Here is a 23,665-nt window from a genome sequence, read left to right as displayed (position 1 = left end):
GGTGGAATCTCCATCCTTAGAGGTTTTTAAGGCCCAGCTTGACAAAGTCCTGGCTGGGATGATTTAGTTAGTGCTTTGAGCAGGGGGTTGGACTAGCTGACCTCCTGAGGTCTCTTCCAACCCTAATCTTCTATGATTCTATGATTCCACAACCTCTTTTGGAGGCTTATTCCAGAGACTATCCTTATAGTTAGAAAGTTTTTTCTAATATCTAACCTATATATTCCTTGCTGCAGATTGAACCTATTAGTTTACCATGTGCATTAGCTATCCTTCTGTAAGTACACAGAGGAGACAAGGCACTGTAGTTTCACTATGAGGTACACTAAGCAAGGTCAACTGCGGGCAGGGAATATAGTGCTGACCTTACCTCGATACCTCATGGTAGACACTACAAGTGCCTTGTCACCACTTAGGCTTTTACAGCGAGAGAGCTATCCCCCGTTAGTTACCTTGGGGTAAAGAAAAAAAAAGAGACCCAAACAACTTTGTGTCAGTGATGACAAAACCTGAGAGGCTGCCTCCTCCAGTATCATTGCCACTCACTGGACCAGCTGACAGGCAAAATTCACCCCTGAACAAACTGTACACTCAAGGCCCTTTGACCACACAGTGACAGACTAACAATATCCTTTAATACCCTGGACACACTGTATAGAATTATCATAGTCTTTATTGAATTAAGCTAAACCTTATTGAATTAGGGTTAATACCGTTGGGGTACATTGTATTAAAAATGCAATTGTGTCAGTGTTATTGTGGCTTTGTACATACCTTCTCTAGTAGGGAGCGGGGGAATGCTAATGAACTTCATCTGTTATCAACCTTTCAAAGTCATACCCTGGAGGGATACGCATATACTAGTTCGAACTGGATTCTCCACAGACCAACAAAAGGACTTTTGGATAAACAGCTTGAGTTACTTTAAACTGACTAGGCCCTCTTCTTGATCCATGGAGGGTCCCAATCCTTTGGGTAGGGTTGGAAAGCCTTGGCCTGCCAGAGTCCATGTTACAACGAACTCTGGTAAGCATATTAGCATGTGTGTAGGGTCTTTTAATATGTTTTCACCATATTTTTTTTTAACTTTGGAATAAAGGAGGCTTGCATAGAAAGAGCTGGGAGGTAACTGCAGCAATCCCTCTGTTATCGGTCTCTGACGAGAAAACAAGCAGGTCTGTTCAGGCAGGCTGTCTTTGCTTGGAAATACATAGTGAAGGCAGGGAACTGTAGAGCCTGGAAATATCCCGATCAAAGGGGAGTGAGATGCAGGTCTTCACCCAAAAGAGGAAACAACAAGGGAGCCAGAAGCCATGGCCAATGGGAGCTGCGGGGCCATTGCCTGCGGGTGCGGCAGCGCACAGAGCCACCTGGCCGCGCCTCCACCTAGGGGGCTGCAGGGACATGTTGGCCACTTCCAGGAGCAGCGCAGAGCCAGGGCAGGCAGGGAACCTGCCTTAGCCCCACTACACCGCCGCCCAGGAGCCACATGAGGTAAGCGCCACCCGGCCGGATCCCACAACCCGAAACCTCTGCCCCAGGTCAGAACCCTCTCCTGCACCCTATCTCCCTCCCAGACCCAGTACCCCACATGCCCACTCACACCCCAACACCCTGCTCCAACACCCTGCCCAACACTCCTTCCTGCATCCAAACTCCTTCCCAGAGCCTGCACCCCACACCCCCTCCCGCACCCCACTGCCCTGCTCCAGCCCTGAGCTCCCTCCCTCATTCCAAACCCCTCGGCCCCAGCCCAGAGCCCCCTCCTGAACCCCCAAATCCCTCCTCCCCACCCCCACCCCAGAGCCCGCACCCCCAGCTGGAGCCCTCACCCCCTGCTACACCCCAGCCCCCTGCCCCAGCCCAGTGAAAGTGAGTGAGGGTGGGGGAGAGTGAGTGACAGAGAAAGGGAGGCTGGAGTGCGTGGGGGTGTGGTCTCAGATAAGGGGCTGGGCAGGGGCGGGGTCTCAGGGCAGGGGCGGGGAAAGGGTGTTCGGTTTTGTGCAATTAGAAAGTTGGCAACCCTAATTAGGCCTCTGAACTGCAAGCCTCATGAGACACCCATGGCAGCTCAAGCAGATCCAGAGACTAATGCTAAAGCTGAAACCAGACATTTTAACATTTGTGAATTAAATTGTTTCTGAAGTTTCCATATTTTGACTTTTTGTCCCTGTCCAGGACAAAGCTAAATGCTGGAACATCGGACTTTCCTGCAGAATGGTAATTCTGATTTTTGGTCAACTCTACTTAAAGGTTGAATCTGAACATCAGTCTTCCTCATGGTGACACATGTTTGCAACCGGCTTGTTCTGCTTCTTCTAGCACTGCACTGTTCTCTTCCCAGTAAGTGTTCACCATAACCATTTTTCCCCTCAGCCATGAACTGCTTTATCATATAAGGGCTCGTATCACTCAGAAGTTCCAATCACTTTAGCTATTGTGTTTGGGAAGAAGGGATGCATCAGCTAAATTTGAACCAAATCAATGACCTAACTCAAAATGTTTCAATTGGATAAAAACCTTAGGAAATAAGCAGTTATGAAGGCAGAATGCCAAAACTAGATTTGAAAGGCTGCTGAACTGTGTCCAGAAAAGATCAGAGGAAATGAAAATGACCCTCTGAGGCCTTGCCTACACTGACAAGTTTCTGCGCAGTAAAGCTTCTTTCTGCGTTATAACTCCCGAGATGTACACTCTGCCAAGCCGCTTAGAAACTGCGCAGTTGCAGCACTGTAAAAAACCACCCCGACGAGAAGCGTACAGCTTTCTGTGCCAGGAGTACAGCGCCACGGTGCCAGTGTAGACACCCTGGTCGATTACAGTGCTGTGACTGGCCTCCAGGAGGTGTCCTACAATGCCTGTTCTTGCCCCTCTGGTCATCGGTTTGGACTCTACTGCCCTGCCCTCAGGTGACCAACCATCATCCCCACCCCTTAAATTCCTTGGGAATTTTGAAAGTCTCCTTCCTGTTTGCTCGATGATGCATGCAGTGATCTCAGCACATCTTTACAGGTGACCATGCCTGCTCCATCCACCAGGCGATCTCCCGCTTGGAGCAATGCCGAGCTGCTGGACCTCATCAGCATTTGGGGAGAGGAGGCTGTCCAGGCCCAGCTGTGCTCCAACCATAGGAATTATACCTACAGACAGATTTCACGATGCATGACAGAAAGGGACCACGACTGCGACACACTGCAATGCAGGGTCAAAGTGAAGGAGCAGCAGAACGCCTACCACAAGGTGCGGGAAGCAAACTGCCACTCCGGTCTATGCCCATGAGCTGCCAGTTCTACAAAGAGCTGGATGCAATACTTGGTGGCGACTCTACCTTCACTGTGAAGGCCACTATGGATACTTTAGTGACTCACGTGCCAGTCGAGAGTGGACCAAGCCAGGAGGAGGAAATCTTGGGACGAGGATGTGGATGTGGAGGGAGATCCAGAGGCAGAGGATGACTTGGAGGTCAGAGATGCATGCAGCCAGGAGCTCTTCTCTACCCCGGAGGAGGCTAGCCAGTCACAGCTGTCGGATCTTGGCGAAGCGCAAACAGGAGAGGAGGCCCCTGGTAAGTGGCTTTGATTTTGGGAATCACTGAAGCGAGTTGTTGGGGGGTAGGAGGATTGCCGAAAGCAGGCTTGTGTCTGTATGATGCGCGTACCATCACATGCCTGGTCTGAGCGGTAGAACAGGGTGTTGATTGACTCATTCACTTCATGGGAATCTGCCTAAGAGATCTCCAGGAACCTCTCATGGAGATACTGGGCAATACACTGCCACAGATTCTTTGGCAGAACTGCTTTGTTTCTTGCCTCATTAAGGGTAACTTTTCCACACCACTCTGCTATCACTGGTTTGTGGGGGGGGACCATTGCTGCACACAGGCGAGCCACATAAGGACCAGAGCGGAAGCCGCAGTCTTGGAGAAGACCCTCCCTTGATCCCCTGCTCACCCTCAATCTTCCATTATGAACATAGCCTGTGGAAAATGTGGGGACAGGAATGATTATAAGGCCTCCCCCTACAGTGATGGCTCTCCCCAAGAGCCACATGCCCAGTGTACAGTATGGTCCTTGAACACTGATTTCCCCCACACCTGCAGTTACTCACCATTTTGGGGGTCTTGTGACTCGTGTGTGCTTGCCTGGGGTCAGCCAGTTAGTGACAGGTATGTGAATAGTGGCTGTGTTTTAAATCAGTGGTCTGTGTGTTGCAAACAATACTGCTTCTGTAAAATGTTGCATTTTGGCATCACAGATATGACCTAGGGAGCCCAGCCTCCCTCTTTGTTATCGCCAGCTGAACGGCTGCGCAGAATTAGAAAGCGGCCAAGAAGAACTAAGGAGGACTTTCTGCATGAGGTCATGATGCACTCTGCGGCCAAAAAACAAGAATTGAAGGAGTGGCGGAACAGAGAGAAGAGGGACCAAAAGGAGAATGCAGCATGCCAGAACAAAGCCATGGAGCGCCTCTTAAACGTTATGGAGCGCCAAGCGGACACGCTCCAGGCAATACTAGCACTGCAAACTGAGCAGCTCCACGCCCCCCCCCCCCCGCAACCGCTGTCGCAAAACGCTTTCACATGCACCCCTCTAGACACCGCCAACACATTCTTATCAACCTCCTGGCTCCAGTCTGTACCCACTGCATACCACTCCTGCCCCGTCACAGTCCAGCCCTGCAGACTCCCAGTACCCACTGCACTCAACGCCTGTCCCTCTGCAGTTTAGCCCTGCTGAAATACAATACTCTCTGCACTGTACTCCAAAGGAGAAGGTTGGATATGATACCTGGACATACACAAATCCTTAACTGTCCCAGGACCTCACCTCCTCCTGGGACTCTCCCTTCCCCTCCTCCTCCTGGGACCCTCTCTTCCCCTATCCCTCAGTGCTGATGTGTTTTTTTGTTTGTCTCTCTCCTCCAGTTGTTGTTTTTTAATAAAATAATTGTTTTGGTTTGAAAGCAATCTTTATTCCATTAACTGAAAGCAAACAGAGCCTTGCAAAGCACCAGGCAATTTTCTTAAACCTTCATAGTGCATCATCTGCACCAAGCACAATCACCTCCTAGCATTACAAGCACTGCACTCTCGAGCATAGCAACAAATATTAGTGTCTTTCAGCTTCAAATTGCTGCTTCAAGACATCCCTGATCCTTATGGCTCCCATGCTGCACCCCTCTAATAGCCCTGGTCTCTGGCTGTTCAAATTCTGCCTCCAGGCGCTGAGCCTCAGCGGTCCAGCCCTGAGTGAAGCTTTCACACTTCCCTTCACAAATATTATGGAGCACACGGCACGCAGCTATAAGCATAGGAATATTGTCATCGACCAGGTTCAGCCTCCCATATAGGCAGCACCAACGGGCCTTTAAATGGCAAAAAACACACTCAACAGTCATTCTGCACTTGCTCAGCCTGTTGTTGAACTGCTCCTTGCTGCTGTCAAGGAGCCCCGTGTATGGCTTCATAAGCCATGGTATTAAGGGATAGGCGGGGTCTCCCAGGATCACAATGGGCATTTTGACTTCCCCTATGGTAATCTTCTGCTCCGGGAAGAAAGTCCCTGCTTGCAGCTTCCTGAACAGGCCAGTGTTCCAAAAGATGTGTGCGTCATGCACCTTTCCGGACCAGCCTGCATTAATGTCCGTGAAACGCCAACAGTGATCCACAAGTGCCCGGAGAACCATTGAGAAATACCCCTTGTGATTAATGTACTCAGTGGCTAGGTGGTCTGGTGCCAGAATTGGAATATGCGTGCCATCTATCGCCCCTCCGCAGTTAGGGAAGCCCATTTGTGCAAAGCCATCCACAATGTCATGCACGTAGCCCAAAGTCACAGTCTTTTGGAGCAGGATGCGATTAATGGCCCTGCACACTTCCATCAACACGAGTCCAATGGTCAACTTTTTCACTCCAAATTGGTTAGTGACCAATCGGTAGCAGTCTGGAGTAGTCAGCTTCCACAGTGCAATCGCCAAGTACTTCTCCAACAACAGGGCAGTGCTCATTCTCATGTCCTTGCTTATCACACAGTCCCACCACAGTCCCACCACTCAGTACTTGTTTCTTGAGCCCAAATGCAGCGTTCCACTGTTGTCAGCACCTCCATGAATCCCATAATCTATCTCGTGTTGTAGCTACTACGCGTGGCAAGATCAATGTCACACTCCTCTTGCCTTTGTAGATTAAGGAATAACTCTACTGCCACTAGTGACATGTTAGTCAGAGCAAGCAGCATATTGGTCAACAGTGTGGAATCCATTCCTGCAGGTCGAAGAGGCAGAGTGCGCAGTACACAAACCGCTGAAAGATGGCATCAAATGCGGATGGAAGCACAGGGTTTGTTGGGATGCGAAGCAGTGCATCATGGGGCATTGGGAAAGGACACAGGATGCCCTGGGATCCCCTCCGCCTTCCCACAACTCTTGGCAGCAGAAGAGGAAGAGATGCTCTGTAGGATAGCTGCCCAGAGTGCATCGCGCCGAATACCACTGCAAGTGCCGCAAGTGTGAATATGCTATTGCACAGGCAGCTGACAGTGTGAACGCACAGCAGCATTTTCCCTTCAGCACTGCCGGCGCTGTAACTCTGCCAGTGTAGACATACCCTAAGACTGGCTTCTAATAGGTATATTTTAGAGTAGTCTCTTCTAAAACCTTTGTATCTTCATTTCTATCATGCAGTTTGGTTGTGAATATTATTAATTACATTCTGCTAAAATAATCTTTGGGAATAGAGTTATTTACACTCTGACAAAGGGTTTTGATTTACGGACAGGCTTCCTTCTGAATTAAAATCAATAATGAATGACAGGCAGCTCACACTTCTGAAAAAGTAGAATTTGATGCATCAGACACAGCAGCACTTACCATGGCTACATCTGTGGTGATGTGGAGATCGTTCTGGTTCCAAGCGTCAGGATTACCCATGAAGGTCCAAATCACAATCACAGACCTTCCCTCGGAGAGCAATAAACTTTTAAATTCAAAGATGGATGAGGCCCAGAAGACAATCCTTTGCCTCTTCTGCAGCTGTGGCATACTTAGCATATTTCGCCTGGCAGCAAATATGACACTGTTGTTGCAAGCCCAGCATAAAGTTTTTCCAAGGATCTTTTTCCAGCCATCCTCACCTTTTGACAACCACCTCTCTTTTGTCAGGAATCCTGAAATGGGATCACCTCAGACCTATGGGTCTTGGAGATTGTCAGCAAGGAGTATTGCATTCAATTCCCCTCTCCTGTTTTCCATCATCCCTTTTCAGTGACCCCTCTCATGAGATACTGTTGAAACAGGAAGTGTCATACTGCCTGGAGTGGCTCACAACTGTGAGTGCCTACCTCAAGGCAGACTGCCAGAAATAGGGCAGACATCCCAAACTGGTGGTCAGAGGCAGATTAAGATTTATTGGGACCCTGGGCAAAAAAGAACATTTGGGCCCCCCACAGCCCTCCTCACCATGGGGCCCCGCCCCTGCTCCTCCCCTTCCCCCCCTGAGATCCCACCTCCTGGTCAGGCTGGAAGCTGGAGCTAGGCCATAGTACGAGCTGCCCAGGGAGCCCTAGGCTGCTGTGAAGAGCCCCGGACCCTCCACCTGCCATGGGCGGCGTGTCCCAGAGGGTGGGGACATAGTCCAGCAACTGCTCTCGGGCACCTCATCTCATCCTCACGGGAAAAGGAGGAGCAGGGGGTTGGGCCACAGTTCTGGTGCCAGTGACCCCCCGAACTTGTACACAGGTTCCAGCGCTCCTGAAGCCCAAAGAAGAAATTCACCTGTGGTGGGAGAGGAGTGCTGACTGGAGATGCTGCTGTGCATACAGCTGCTTACATGGGCTGCTTCTTTGAACTAGACACCAGGTTGCAGCCATTCAACCCCACTGTGCATGGAAACATTCTGGCAGCAGCGCTGTGGTCTGAATGACACATCTTGCTGCAAATTAGCTCCTTCTGGCCCTGCCTTTCCCTGGCAGCTGGATAGTGATGACAGAGGGGATTTGCTTTCTCACTCTGTCCTCCCATCGACATGGTGGCTTCTTTGCATGATGCCCCCTTCATGGTGGGAGCGGCAAGCCCTGTGTCGGGGCGCCAGAAGCAGGGGGACCAGGAAGGCGATGCCCTCCCACTTTTTAAACAAAAGAAATCTGCCTTAGGGGCAGGTGAGAGCAGGGATCGCTGTATCATCAGCGCCCTCCCGTGCTCAGCCGGGGCTGCCAGGCTGTGTGTGGCTGCAGCTCCCAGCCCGTGGCAGAGTTCCGGGCAGAGGGTGCCCGGCTCTTGGGGAGAAGAGATTTCAGCATCAGGAGATGGAGGGGATGGATGCAGTTTGGGGGTGCATGCAGGGTCTCATGCCACTGTCTCCTCTCTCCTGATTTCTGTGAGCATCAGGCTGCCCTGCTTGGTCTGCAAGGGAGAGGGAGGGGGAAGGGGGTGGAGGGAAGAAGTAGTGGGGAATGGGGGATTGGATAGGGCAGGGGGCAGAGAAGGGGGGCAGTGGGGCAAGGAAGGAGAAGAGGCAGTGGGGAAGGGGGATGTGATAGGGTGAGGGGAAAGAAAAGGGAATAGGGGAGTGGGGGGGAGAAAAGGGGATGGGGTGGGGAGAGGCACTTTGTGTGTCTGAATTGCCTGAGTGGCTGCAGTTCCTGCACTCAGGTTGCCACAGCAGCCTCCCTCTTCCCCCACTCCCCATTAAGCCTCCCCCCCATAACCAGCAGCACAGCTACCACTCCAGGCAGGGGTGAGAGAGCCAGGGGAACTGGCTTCAATGCACAAATGCTGCCCTCCCCAGAATAGCAGTCAAACTACGCTTATGGAGGGGACACACCTCCCCTCTGGGGCCCACCTCGACTCTCATTGCCCGTTAGCCAGCTTTTAAGTCCATGGCTCATCCAAGTCCCCACCCCGTCCCAGCAGACTCTGGCACCCCCAGTGCCCAGGCCGCCTGGCAGCTTGCTCCACAGTGTCACTGGACGGTGGACTGCTCCTGGACTCCCACTCTCTCGCTCTGCTCTGGGAGGCGCTGGGGCTGCAGTTCCCCTGGGCTCTTCTCCCTGCGGCAGCCAGGACGTGACTTTGCAACTTTTGGCCACAGATTGTGGCAGCTGCAGTGCTGAGTGGCAGGGGCTGGACTGCAACGAGACAATCCCGGGAACACCTGCAGTCTCTTCCCCACCTCCCCCTGTGCCCACCCCACAGGGTGCACTACTGCACAGAGCCCGATATCCCCTGGGACACCCGCCCCCTGAGCCTGGGAACCCCAGCCCCAGGGGGATACCTTCTCTACAGCTTGGGATCCCACTTCATCCCCAGCCTGGGATCCCCCCACCCCAGATACATCCTCTACAGACCAAGATCTCCTGGATACAACCAGTCCCCAATCCAGGATTCCACCCATCCCCTGGGGACACACCCAAAGCTCTTCTTCGGGTCTGTAAACTTGAATGCTTGTCTCTCTCACCAACAGAAGCTGGTCCACCCATCCTATCTCTCTAATGTGAATCCTGTCATTATGGCCCTGTTGGGTGCATCGTAATAGACTGAGAGCATGAATCTTGGCCACCAGAGGAGGAGTGTAAATCTTGATGCTAGAGCCTGCTGTTTAGATCTTACTCCATTCTGAGCCAGGGAGTTTTAATTTTGGCATGTGCATCCTGATGTCAGTCCATGAAGGCAGTGGAGTTTGGAAATAAGAACACAGGGCCTACTTTACGGGTGGGCGCTGTGGTCAGGGGGATGCTGTGGTCATAGGGTTGCCAATTCTGGTTTTACGTATTCCTGGAGGTTTCCTCACATGACATAACATTAAATTGAATATTAATCTTTCATTCCTGGAGACTCCAGGACAATCCTGGTGGGCCGGCAACCCTATGTGGTCAAGAGGCAAGAAGCAGGGTGGACCTGGGGTGCAAGGCCATCGAAGGGAGCTTGGGGCAATATGGGAGAAGTCAACAGCACCCGGGGCGAAGCGCGGGATTCCTCCAGCACTTTGGCCTTCGCCCCACCACCACCACCACCACTTTTACACAGGTTCTGGCACCTTCCCTTTATGCAACCTCCCTTTCCGCACCCCATAAACAGCCAAGTCTCAGAGCCCAGTCAACTGACTGAGGGCTTGCAGGGTTTGAGCTATGGGGCTGAAAATAGCAGTGTAGCCATAGGGCTCTGAGAGGCAGGTTGGCTGCCGTGCAATTGGCTTATTGCTAGGACCCAGAAGGAAGTGAATTGCATGCTACAGTTCTGGGCTTCAGCTGTAGGGTGTTGGACTCCAGGCTTCAGCCTGGGCTCAGGGTGCCCAGCCTCAGGGCTTCCACCCCGTGGTTTCTGCCGGGGCTTGGGTGCGGGGGAGAAGGGTGCCCAGGCTTGGGGCTTCAGGGGCACTGGAACAGAGGGGGCCAGCGGACTATGCCCTCCCAATTTTTACCTTCCTTAAGGGCAAATGATGGGGAAGAGGAGGCAGAGAGGAGAAAGTGGGGGGTGGAGCCTCAGGGGGAAAGGAGGTGCAGGGGCGGGACCTTGGGGGGAAAGGCAGTGCGGGGGTGAGGCCTTGGGGAAAGGGACAGAGGAGGGGTGGGGCCATGGTTCGGGCACCAGCGCTCCCCCCATTTCTAGGGAGCTTCCGGCACTCCTGAAGCCCCTGCCAGGGCTTGGGGCACCCAGGGACAGGGCTTCCGCCCCACACATCTGCAGGGGCTCGGGGCATCCATTTTTCCAGGGGCCCCCAAATTGGCCGGGGCCCATGTGTTAATCTGCCACTGCTGGTGGTATGTTCTATAATTAGATTTCACCAAGACAGGAACAAATATGAACTCCTGGATCACTGTAACAGTTTTACCATGGAGTCACAGACATCCTCTAGATTTAGACTCTCCACATTATCCTGCCGCCCAGACAAATTGGACTTAGTGATAATGGTCACTTATTCCAAAAATCATACCACATTTAGTTTGCTTCCAATCCCAAGAGACCAGTCACCTACCCCCACATCAATTGGAACCCTAGATCGATCCTACACCAAGGACAATGCCTGTAGCCAATCCTGTAATAAACTATCCAAAGGTTTAGTAACTAGGAAAAAAGGAAACAGAATTATTTACAAGTTTAATCAAGCAAACATATACAAACACGAGTTACCATCCCAATCCTAAGAATTACAGTGTTGTAGTGATCTGTCTATTCAAAGTGTCTTTCAGGGCAGACCCAGGAGGCAGCCCCTGGAGATCTTTTGCTTCTGGTTAGACGATTAGAGTCTCTGGCCCTTCAGACTTCAAACAGCCAAAAGATGCAGTTTCTTTTTGTGAGGGATTTTTATCCAGTTCCCCAGAGTTCAAGATGATGGGCCCAGTGTCTCCTCTACATGAGTGAAGGGGGAGCAATCAACAAAGTCTTTTGTCCTCTGATGTTCCACAGTGGCTTGTCTGATGTCTATGAGCTTTCTTTTGTTGGGTAGGAGATAACACCTCCTGTGGCAAAATAGCATTTCACACTTGGTAATGTTTCTTTCCTGACTGTGAGGGTTTATAGTTTCAGAGCAAACACTGTTACACTTACTGAGCAAACACTTAAATATTACCTTATAACATGAGATATAGATATTATAAGTGAGATTAAGAGATGCAGCAATGTACAAACATTTCATAGAGTCTAAACACTAAATACATTCTTATAAGATTAATGCAAAACTAACATACAGGTGACCTGGTCTGGTCTCCAGCTCCGAGGCTGTCAGTTCTTAGCTAATGCCCCCAGCCTGGGCAAAAGCTGGCATCTGGGTTGTCAGCATCACACCTGTCTCATGAGATACTGTTGAAACAAGAAATGGACTCCCTTCTACAAAATGGCTGATGGATTTTTGAGATGTCGAAGGTCCGGAATAGGACACCATTTTGTAATGAGAAAATAATGGGACTAAAACCCCCTGCCCAGGAACTCTGGGGGCATGTCTCAACTGCTCTACCTCAAATAGTCTCATAGAATGTCTGTCAGATCCTACATATGGACTCAGCTTTATGATATCTGACGGCCTGGATGCTGGTAGGTTGACATCCACTAAAAGAAGCTGATCAACTGAAGTTCAGAACATTGTATACCAAACCAGGAATACCTCAACTAAGCTGCCTTATAAACCTAAGTGGAAGACGGTTTAATATTTGGGGATCTCAACACCAACTATCTTCCATGACAGCACCCACTCTAGCAATATTGTACTATTTAAGAGCTTTGAAAAAATCTGGACTTACTTTCAGTTCCATGAGGGTCCTATATCAGTGATATCTGCACACCATCTTCCTATCTAGGGTCATACAGTATTTTCCTATCCTAAGGTAGCAAGATTCCTTAGGGGTCTAATCCATGTTCCCTTCCCCCTTGCCAGTTCAGGAGCCCTCTCCCTCTTGGGACCACAATACAGTACTAAGAGGACTGATGAATCTCCACTGTGAGACAATAACAACCTGTTCCCTATGCCATTTATTGATGAAGACTGCTTTTTCAGTAGCCATTACATCAGATCAAAGGGTAGGGGAGATTCAGGCCATCAGGACAGGTCCCCTTTATACAGTGTTTCATAAGGACAGGGTCACCCTCAGACCTCATCCTAAGTTCCTGCCCAAAGTTGTGTCAGAGTTCCATGTGAATGAGTCCACTGACCTGCCAGTGTCTTTCCCCAAGTCTCACTCAATCTCAGAGGATGCAAAACTTCACACACGTGATGTAGTAAGGGGATTATCATAATACCTGAACAGAATAAAAGTCGTCCAGGAACACAGCAAGACTGTTCGTGGCTTTTGCTGACAGGGTTAAGGGCCAAGCAATATCCTCACAGAGGTGATTATCAAAAAAGGGTCTCCATGGGGCACATTACGAGCTAGCAAAGTTAAATCCCCCTAGCCACTTTGGAACTAATTCCACTACTTAGGCAGTCTAAGCTGCATGTTTGAAGAATGTCCCTATTTATGAATTTTGTAGGGCAGCTACATGGAGTTCAAGCCACACTTTCACATTATTCTTTAGTAAAGGCTATTTTGGTAGGGCTGGCCTATAGTCCTTGGTTAAGTAAGCAGGACTAGTAGCATTCACTTCTAAGCAAACAGAAATCTGCTGGTTAGTCCTCAAGAGTGGGATCCATAGGGACAAATACTTGAAGATCACTCTCCTCCTTCCTCACTGCTGTGGAGTCCTACTTTTCTGGGATTCTGTCTTGGTGAAGGAACTGAGGGACAGCCACACCTTTTATGTCCTTAGTGGGGGGACATCTAGGGCAAAGGTGCAGGCCACACAGACTCTGCTGGCCAAAAGAATCCAATCTTGCACACTTTGGGCATGTGCACACCAAGAGCGTAATCCATGTCGCTGACACATCTCAAAGAACCACAGTTACTGTAAGGAAGTAGCTGTTCTTTTCTGTGGTTGGTTTTTGTTTTGTTTGTTTCAGTTTCAGTTTACATCTGGAGAGATCTTTCAAAAAATTCTCACTGACTACATGTTCCAGGTTTCTGGCCTCTTTTACATATAGTAAATTCTGGCAGAATTTCAACAGCATTACAGGGGTAATAATTTCACATGAAAATAGAGAGTCATCCGGTGTGTTAGTATAATATTTGTGGTGTTTTTAACACTCATATTATCATAACATTTCACCAATTGCAATTTTATATTTGTCTTGTTTTCTCCCCTTTTTTCCCTTTCCTTTGTTTTTATTTCTGCTTGTTATGAGTTTTTTTCCAGTGTTTTATTGTATAATATATACATTTTATATATCAATTTGTACAAACATTCTATATGATTTATTTGTTACATTTATTTCTCTTTTTAGTGGGGGAGGTGTTTGTTTTTATGAAAGTAATAAAATATTTGAACATAAAAGAATTTCAATAGAGCTATTCTCCTCATTTCAGTGAAGACGCCTGATATGGGAATGGCACAGACTAGCAAGCATATCTCTGTCTCTCTTTCCAGTTTCCAAGTCAATAGAGCTCTCAACCATTTGGGGAAGCATCACCAGGAACATGGAAACATCAGGGCCAAAATTTCAAACTTGTGAGCTTTAAATTAGGCACTTCAATCTGTGCATAGACACCTAAACAAAATGGGCTGTTTTTCAGAGGTGCTGAGCACCCACAACTCTTACTGAAGTCAATAAGAGTTTTGGTGATCAGCACCTCAAAAAAATCAGGCCAATTTCAGGACTGGAGGCTCGGTCTTGGCCCCAGAAAGAAAGACAACTTAGAACCAACATTCAGATCTGCTTATTCCTGTGATAGCATCAACAGCCACCTGCTAGACTGCTTCAGAGACCAAGTCTCCCTTAGATATCCAGAGTAAATATGTCTCTCTTCACACTGGGCAAGAAATGAACACTGTCCCTTCCCTGAGAAATACCATCTCTGTGCCATTTCTCCAATTTCTCTCAATATGTCTGGAAAAATAGGCAAGAATGAATGGCAGATGAAGCTGAGATGAGAGTCAGTCAAAGAGGTGCAACTATCTGGGTGTTATTTTCCCACTAGAGGAGCAAAGAGCTGCAAGAAGAAAACATGTAGGAATGACAGCCCCTGAAATACATTACCAATGGGACATATCTAACCGGAAACCCGGAAACATTTTCACCAGCCAAGACCATGTCAGAATTGGGGACTTTGTCAGGTGCTCAGATGCTGAGAAGAACCATATAGATGGATGGATGCAATCCTGCACTGAATAATTAAATACACCTCTACCCCGATATAACGCGACCCGATATAACACGGATTCAGATATAACATGGTAAAGCAGTGCTCCGGGGGGTGGGGCTGCACGCTCTGGCGGATCAAAGCAAGTTCGATATAACGCAGTTTCACCTATAACGTGGTAAGATTTTTTTGGCTCCCGAGAACAGCGTTATATCAGGGTAGATGAGTATAAATTTGGAAGAAGGATTACTGCTTCCATAAATGAGAACTAACTTCAGAATTTACAATTTCCAACACAGCCTGCCTGGGATGGTGGAATCTTTTCACTCTCTGCTCTTTTTAAATGTTCCGTTTAGTTATTCCTGCAGGAATATATATAAAAAAAATTCCATTTAGAGAACGCTCAATGCACTGAGCAATGTGTATAACCTGAAGCAATAACATACATGCACCCTCTAAGTTAACATAATTAGTACTGCCTATTAACTAGGCCAATAATGCAAGCAAGCAAAATATGAGACAGAATATCATATGAAACAATTAATAACGTAGGGAACATGGTCATAGGAGAGAGAGGGGGGAAAAAAGAAAAGAAAAGAAAAAGAATGACCATAGTTTTATACTCCCAAACTCCAATCTTAAAGAGTCAGTATGATCCTTTTTGGCTAGTTGTGTGAAAAGCAGCTCAAAGAAGAATATTGACAACAAGATGGAATGTGGATCTTAAGAGGTCAAACCTGGGGCTTGCCAATACATTTCCTGGAGGTCCTGCAGACTAGTCCAAGGATGAGGAGTATATGCGGGAGTAGGGGGGGAACAGGTAGGGAAAGGCAGAGAGATGGGGGAGGGTCTATTAACATGGATAGGGAACGAGACAGGGATGCAATAGAGGTTTGGAAGTGGCAGAAGCATAACGCTAAATTCCTCAAAGTCCATGAAGTGAGAAAACACCCCACATGACAGCCGAGCAGAGGCAATGCACGGAAAATAAAATACCCATTCATCATTATGTCAGGGAAGTAGCTAGTTAATTGAATAAAGAGTTTGAAAACCCCAGTGAAACACCCTGAGCTCAGCTGGTAATTATTTTCAAGCACCTGACCTACTACAGCCACGATTAACATCTAACTGAGCCCTAGTCATACAATCAAACATTCAGAATGTTACTCCTGTTTAAACAGCTTCCAGTGAAGATGACACAGCCCTATTAAAGGCATTTGCATATTCCCCACAGAATCGACAGGGCTCGTTCAAGTCTTTATCCGCAATCTTGGCTGCCAACTTCCTCTTTACAGTTCTCGTCCCTTATTTTCCCTGGGAACCTAATAAATGAAACATTAACCCAGCAGCTTTATTCTTTCCTGTTAGAAGAAACTCATTTTGGCAGAGTTAGTAAATAACTGGTGTATATGCAGCCTCTTTCACAAACAGCTTTTATTCCGATTATTTATTTATTTATTTTTAATCCTGACCATGCGTTATTGCCTCAGTTTGGGAGAGAAAGGAAGTCTTTGTTCTCCCATTAACTGTCCCTTCTCAGGCAGCACAGGCAAATTTTAATACTCTCAACTGCAGAAGTCAGCAAAAGGAATTGAAGTTGGACTTCCATCAGCATCTAGGGGAGTTCTCCATGTCCGTAGAAGCCCTCTGTTCCCAATGTTTTGGCCTACCCTTTTCAAAAGGCCCCACATTACACTCCTTTTTCTTCAGAGTCCACTGATGTTATTCCATGTGTTATTGGGGATGGGGGATACTAAGGCAACATTCTGTATACAACTATTACACTTCTCTTCTTCCTGCACTGCAGCTTAGCTCTTTGCTGACACTCAGGCCAGAGCTCTGTCTTTTTGGACTTTTCAGACAGCATTACACAGTTAAACCTCTTGTACGTAAAACCCTAATAAATGGATGTTAACAGTTCGTAGTCAATTTAAAAGAGAGAGACCCATACATTTGCATAGTAAAACAAACATTTGTAGTGCACACACAAGACATTGCAAATAGTATAAAATTGTAAATAGCATTTGGAATGCTATGAATAACTTTTAAACAAAAACTATTAAACAGTAAATATACTGACAGGTTTCAGAGTAGCAGCCGTGTTAGTCTGTATCCGCAAAAAGAACAGGAGTACTTGTGGCACCTTAGAGACTAACAAATTTATTAGAGCATAAGCTTTTGTGGACTGAAGTGGGCTGTAGTCCACGAAAGCTTATGCTCTAATAAATTTGTTAGTCTCTAAGGTGCCACAAGTACTCCTGTTCTTTTTTTAGTAAATATACTGGTGTTTCTTATACAGACTTCCCCACTTTCGTTTCTGTTACCTATAGTAAAATGTAAGGTTTCAACATTAGAGCAACAAGGTGGGTGAAATAATATCTTTTTATTGGATCAACTTCTGTTCATGAGAGAGACAAAATTCAAGCTACGCGGAGCTCTTCTCCAGGTCTGGGAAAGGTATTCCAAACTTCATAACTAAATGTATGGTGGTACAAATTGTTTAGCATAAATAGTTGGAACATATTCTAAAGCACCATTTAAGGTAGAGTGGTCCGTTAACACCGCTGCAGTCATAGGACAAATACAGGCCTATCACCTGTGGGTGAACACTTTAATAAAACGATCACTCTATATTTGACCTCTCAGGCCTCACCCTCAAAGGAAACCTGCACACAATACTTTCAAAAGACGAGCCTGGGAGCTTAAATTCATAACTCCGCTAGACACTAAAAATCAGAGACACTGGATTTATGGCTTATTACAACAATATGTAACCCACTAATTCCCCCCTTATTTGTCCTATGACTATAGAGTTTTTAATGGCGCACTCTAGCACTCCGAACACTAATATTGCATCAGGGAATTGGATCTAGCTGTAGAGCAGGAATATCCAGCACTATACTTTATCATGCTATTCTCTGATTGACATCTTTAGATGCTGCAGTGTTAGAGAGTGCAGAGCTAGGTTGGAGCTGAGTGATGGAAAGTCATTAATAAATATTTGCAGTGAGCTTTGTTACACTTTACTGATTTAGAGCATGTCCAGCCAGGCACTGTAAGACAACTAGAAGGAGCTATTCTAAGAATGTTTTATGAGACACATAGGTGTTAATATTATATGGCAGGGCCACACCACAGTGTAATGTCTGGTGAAGGCTGACGAGGACCAGTTGATGTTTTCCAATAGGGACAAACTGACTATCCATCTTATTTATAAGAAGATTTTTAACTGTTGATGCACCATCAATAAACTGAACAAGGAAAATTTTCATTGGCTAACAAGAGAAATTAGGCCTGCCTCAAAATCTTAGGGCTGATTCACCACCATGTCATGCCAGAGTAATACTGGTGTAATTTAACTGAAATCAGTGGAATTACACTGGCATAAAATTGGAGTAACACAATAGTAAATCAGGTCTTTCATAAAATGCAAGAATAGATGGATAGGAGATTCTTAACACCTAATCTAATAGGAATATTGCAATGTAAAGGGCAAGAATAAACAAATTTCTGTCCTCTCCTGGGAGAAGTCACAGCAAAGATCATCATGTGGAAAACTGATTGCCCTGCTCCAGTTAATGCTTATGTTTTCTGTAATAAAGCAGAGTTTCCTAAATGAATTCCTCACTGCATGCTTAGAATTCCTGGGGGTATTTTAAACAGCTCTGCTCACAAAAGGTTTTCTGAAATCAGAATCCTTGTGTGTGCTTCAGACAAGTTGGGAGTCCCTCAAGATTATTTTGCTACTCCTTCCCCTATGCCATGGCTTTGCCTGCATTTGCACTCTGTAATTCTTTATGCAGCATCAGGCTTTCCTGCTGGAGAAAGGGGTAATTCAAACAACCCAGGTCACAAAGGCTACTGAAATTGGAGCCTTTATATATGTTTCAAACAAGCCAAGGTTACCATACAATGTCAACGTAAAATTTCACTTATAGAAGTCTTTTAAAATGAGCATTCCGAGGGGAAAACAACTGTGGATCCTCATCTTTTTCTGTGGATGTGCATGGCATGCAATACACTGATGTTTCTCTTTATGACACTCTATCTTGGCTCTGACCTAGCTCTGACATGTCGGCTGTTTGGCCGCTTATGGGAGTCAAGCCAACACTTGGAACCAACAATTGTGACTGTGAGCATTCTGGAATCAGCAGCACCCTCATGTGGGGTCTGGTTAAGAAGCCACATATGCCCCAATACAGGAAAAACAACCTTTGGGAAGTTTGCCACATAAGAAGTCCACTTTTAATTGATCAGATTTATACATGAGCCACATTCTGTGGGATTCTAGAGTCCATTGACTTGTCTGTTCCATTGATGGCCAGACTGTAACCTCACCATTGCCAACCCAATCCTGGATTGTAGGCTGTATGGTCCATTTTCCACATGGGCTCTCCTGACATTTAGATACTTAACCAAAATACTGAAAGCTCCCTTCCCCTCAATGACTCTGCTATTGTCCATGCCTGCCTCTCCCTCTTTACAACCCTTATTTTCTCCAGGTCCCTGTCCCTATCATTCTCCAATAGATCTCTATTTATTCCTTTCCCCATAATCTTGCAATATTGAAGTGTATCTACTAGGATTCTCCAGTGGGCTATGCACCCCAGAATGTGTGATATTTGAAGTCAGTAGCAGCCAGGCTGGAGGCTGCCAGAGTTTCTGTGTATTGCAGCAGGATCTTCAAAGGCACAGAGGGAAGAGTGATTCCTAAAGGTTATGGGCTGGGAAGGAGTCTGAGCCTATAGGGAGTTTCTGGGGAAGGAAGCTGGTGTAGCCTAGTGGAAGACCACCAGGGAGGCAGGAAGATGCTAAAATATCAAGAGGAAGGAGAGATGAGGTGAGGGTCCTTCTCCATATTGAACCTGAAATAAGTTTGGATTCCATCTGATGGATGGGAGAAGGTCAAGGCCAGTTTTTTCTTTCCTCCTGAACTGTCTTCCCCTTCCCTAGTTACAATTCTATAACAAGCCATTATGAATTCCAACAAAATAATTTCCTGCGGGGTTCAATTTTATCGCCCTAGACAAATGCATCATCTTTATTCCAATTTAGACAAAGCATTCCAGCAGTGTGTAATAGCCCAGATCCTGTAAAAAACGGAACAGTCACTCAATTTAACAGAAAGGCTTTTCTCCATCAATGTATTTTAGGTTATCACCATTATCCTGGTTTTTGTTAACTAGCACATGAGATGGAACGATTCAATAAATAACCCTATATCCTGCTGTGGATTGAAAGTTGCAATCCTCTCCCAACAACATCTACACAAACAGAAAGGTCCCAGTACAGAACCTAAGAGAGGAACTGCAGTGCTGACCTATCTCCAGATCTGTTTTGGAATATCCTTGATATATTTGAGGATTTAGGATCCGAGTCACTGAAGTACTTAAGCACAAGTCTAATGTTAAACCCGTGAGTAGTCCCATTGAAGCCACTAGAACTAATCACATGCTTAAAGTTGGGCACGTACTTAAGTGCCTTGCTGAACTGAGACCTTACAAAGGGAACTTCCATTAAAATGACTGTAAATAACATACATATTCTCCCCATGCCCTGAATGTAGCACACACTAGCAGGGAAAGAGAGAGCTTCTATCCCGACTGAACATTTTTTCCTTGCTCTTTTTCTGTAACTGGGCAATGGAAAAAAAATCACACGCAGGTTAAGCGTGCAAGGGGAAAGAGGTATATCTGCCTCCCCCACGCAAAACCATACCTTCTGAATCACAGGGAAATGGATGACTTCAGGGATTTGAAAAATGCTGTGATGGGTTGCTTGTCCAAATATGAGTCAGGTCCATGGTGAATGATACTCATTGTCTTGTTGGGAGGGGTTCTGTGTGGGAGGGGTTAGTGATCTCTGTGCCTAGGAAACAGGGATCTGTTTTAATTTATAGATGAGGTCAGACTAGATGATCTAATCTTCCCTTCTAGACTTAAACTCTATGTCACGAAAACTGCCATCAAAAACTTGCCCCTCTTTAGCCGAATCAGCAGACCAAAGCAGTCTGCTTCCTCAAACTGTCAGCCATCCACTCTGCCTCAATTCTAGGAATCAGCTCCCATTGGACGGGGTCTTTCTGGCCAGTTTCTTCTAGATGTGGACAGCCCTTTGGTTCTGCCCATGCTCTATATATGTGCACCAGGAGGATGAGCTTTTTAGTGATCATTGTCCTGTAATAAGCCTTTTTTTCTCGCCTGTGCTCTGGGGCATGGCCCTCAGTTCTTTTGACGTGTGTAATTTTCAATGTACATCCCTTGAGTAGTCAGGTGAGTGGATTTTTTTAGGACCATAGGACTGGACAGGACCTCCTGGCTCATCAAGTCCAGTCCCCTGCTATCACAGACAACTCCATCATATAAACCTGTTCATAAACTTATCAAGCTCTATCTTAAACAGGGCTGGCTCCAGGCACCGGCGAAGGAAGCTGGTGCCTGGAGTAACCAATAGAAAGGGGTGGCAGTCTGTGCATTGTTGGGGCGGCACATCCAGGTCAGCAGTGGCGGCACTTCAGCGGCAGCTCAATTGGTCTGCTTCAGTCTTCGGCGATGGGTCCTTCAGTCCCTATCTTCCTCTTCGGCGGCACTTTAGCAGCAGCTCAATTGGGTTTTTCTTTTTTTTCCGCCGCTTGGGGTGGCAAAAAAGCTGGAGCTGGCCCTGATCTTAAAATTAGTTAAGTTGTTTTCCCCCTCCCCCTCCCCCTCCCCCGCCACACACACACACACACACACACACACACACACACACACACACACACACAATTCCTATAGGGAGGCTGTTCCAGAAACTAACTGCTCTGATAGTTAGAAACCTTCATCTAATTTCCAGCCTAAATGTATTCATGGCCAGTTTATATCCATTTGTTCTTGTGCCAACATTGTCCTTTTTCTTAAATAGCTCTTCTCCCTGTCTGGTGTTTACCCCCTGCTGTATTTATAGAGAGTAGTTGTGATGTTATGAGTGTAATATAATATCTCATTGAAAGGTGACAGGGCCAGAAAGAGTTAATTAACTCACAGACTGACCTTACCCATGGCCTTTAGAGACTGGTTAGGAAGATATGTGAATGAATAGAGCTTTGAAATGCAAGTCTGCATTGTTAGAGGTAGAAGGGTAGCTGTTTGCTCAGGTCTTGTGATGTAAGCAAACAGGTCTTGTCTATTGCTATAGCTTTGATTCAAAGATCAAAAAAGGAGTATTAGTATTTAGGAAGACACTTGAGGGAAATAGTATTATTGTCTATATGTCTCTTTGAAGGTTGTGGTAACCTGAATCTGAACTGTTTAATGGATAAATTACCCTGTGCTAATTGCCATGATGTTTGGGAGAAGGAAAGTTTAAGTCTATTGTTTTCTCAGGCCAAAAGGCTGCTGGAAATGTATAAAAACCTTCATCTTAGATCTGCATTGGGTTTCAAGAGTGGGAAATCTTAAGCCACAAGGACTGAGATCCCAAGTCACTGACTGGAGTCACTCTGAATATGGACATTGGACTATACCTATGGCCTATTTCTAAAAGGACTTTTGGCAACTACAAACTCTACTATGTACCTGAACCTCAAGAATTGAATTAAAGTCTGTGTATATTGATCTTTTAACCAACACTATCTCTTTTCTTTTTAAATAAATTTTAGTTTAGTTAACAAGAATTGACTATAGTGTGTATTTTGGGTAAGATCTAAGTTATAATTGGACCTGGATGTGTCACTGATCCTTTGGGATTGGAAGAACCTTTTCTTTTATATGATGAAATAAGATTTTCAGTAATCATCATCATATCTGACATGTGTGTCTGGATGGAGGCCTGAGGCTGGGTACTTTAAGGGAACTGCGTTGTTTGGACTTCTGAGTAACCAGTGAGGTAATACAGAGGCTGTTTTGGGCTGGCTTGGTAAATCTAAGTATTGGAATATCCACCAGCTTTTGGGGTTTGTCTGCCCCGTTCTGTTTGCAGTTCAACCTAATTGAGTGACCTCAGCTGGCTCCCACGGGCAGCACCAGCATAGTACTCATATTCCCTCTCAGCCTTCCTTTTGCTAGGGTAAACAAGCCAAGCTTTTTTAGTCTCCTCAACTAAAATAGGCCCTCCATTTGTAAGTGATGTGGAATTTTAAAAGGTTTGGCAACAGGATACCTGTCACTTGGGGAAGAAGGAGAGTTAAGCAGCTGGCATGATAGTGAACGGGGTTGCAGTTTTCATTGTGAGGCTAAGGAAAATTTAACAGTTAGAAGAAGGTGTGTAAGGGATGTCTTAGGCCATAGGTATAAGTGCCTTTTTTGGCAGAACTATTCAAAATGGTTGGTAGGAGAGATGAAATTGATGGCACATATGGCAGTTTCTAAAAATATATAACATTAAAATTCACACTAAACAAAAAACAATGGGTTAGGGATGACCAAGGAACCACAGTATGGAAAGATGGGAATCTCTCAGTATGGCACTGCTTCTGGAAAGCAATGAATGGATTGATACTATGGGATCTATCACTGTCAGTGGGAGTTACATATCTGCATCAAGGAAGGAACCCTTAAATATCTGTTCATGAATGAAAACATTCTGATTTTTATGAAAGACAAGTACTGTCGGGCAAGAATTGCTTATTTATCTTTTTCATATGCAACCTACAATTAACGATATTTTTAAATGCTTAACATTTCTTTGCATTTTAGTTTCACACAAATACACTATGAACTATGCATAACTGTGCTTTTAAAAATATGTAACATTAGAAAGAATTTGGAAATGCAATTTTTAAATTAACATTTAGTACTTATCATGTAAAATTTTCAAGAGTACCAAGTTGGCTTGGGAGCCTGTGTCTAACTGAAAGTGAATGGGACTGAATGTATGTCTACACTTAAAACACTACAGCGTCACAGCTGCGCCACTGCTGCTGAGCCACTGTAGTGGTTCAGTGTAGATGCTACCTACACCGAAGGGATGGGTTCTTCCATCAGCACAGGTAACCCATGACCCTGAGATGGGTTCTTCTGTCAACCTAG

General features: G+C 46.3%; 2 long non-coding RNA genes across 2 annotated transcripts in view; one reads left to right on the top strand and one right to left on the bottom strand.

The window, feature by feature from the left end:
- The first annotated feature begins 239 nt into the window (after window positions 1-239).
- On the top strand, window positions 240-4,997 carry LOC135982395 (uncharacterized). Its single transcript, XR_010599737.1, has 3 exons — window positions 240-1,494; window positions 2,179-3,565; window positions 4,255-4,997. It is a non-coding gene; the product is annotated as an uncharacterized LOC135982395 (long non-coding RNA).
- Window positions 4,998-10,932: 5,935 nt separating this feature from the next.
- Window positions 10,933-23,665, bottom strand: part of LOC101943077 (uncharacterized) — a 50,933-nt gene continuing 38,200 nt past the window's right edge. The window contains exon 4 of the long non-coding RNA XR_255317.4: window positions 10,933-15,982. This is a non-coding gene — a long non-coding RNA (uncharacterized LOC101943077). The remainder of the gene's footprint in view (window positions 15,983-23,665) is intronic.

Source organism: Chrysemys picta, chromosome 3 (assembly GCF_011386835.1).
Source record: "Chrysemys picta bellii isolate R12L10 chromosome 3, ASM1138683v2, whole genome shotgun sequence".
NCBI classification, from domain to species: Eukaryota; Metazoa; Chordata; order Testudines; family Emydidae; genus Chrysemys; species Chrysemys picta.
Note: the sequence above shows the minus strand (reverse complement) of the source record. Positions and strands in the feature narration are given on the sequence as shown.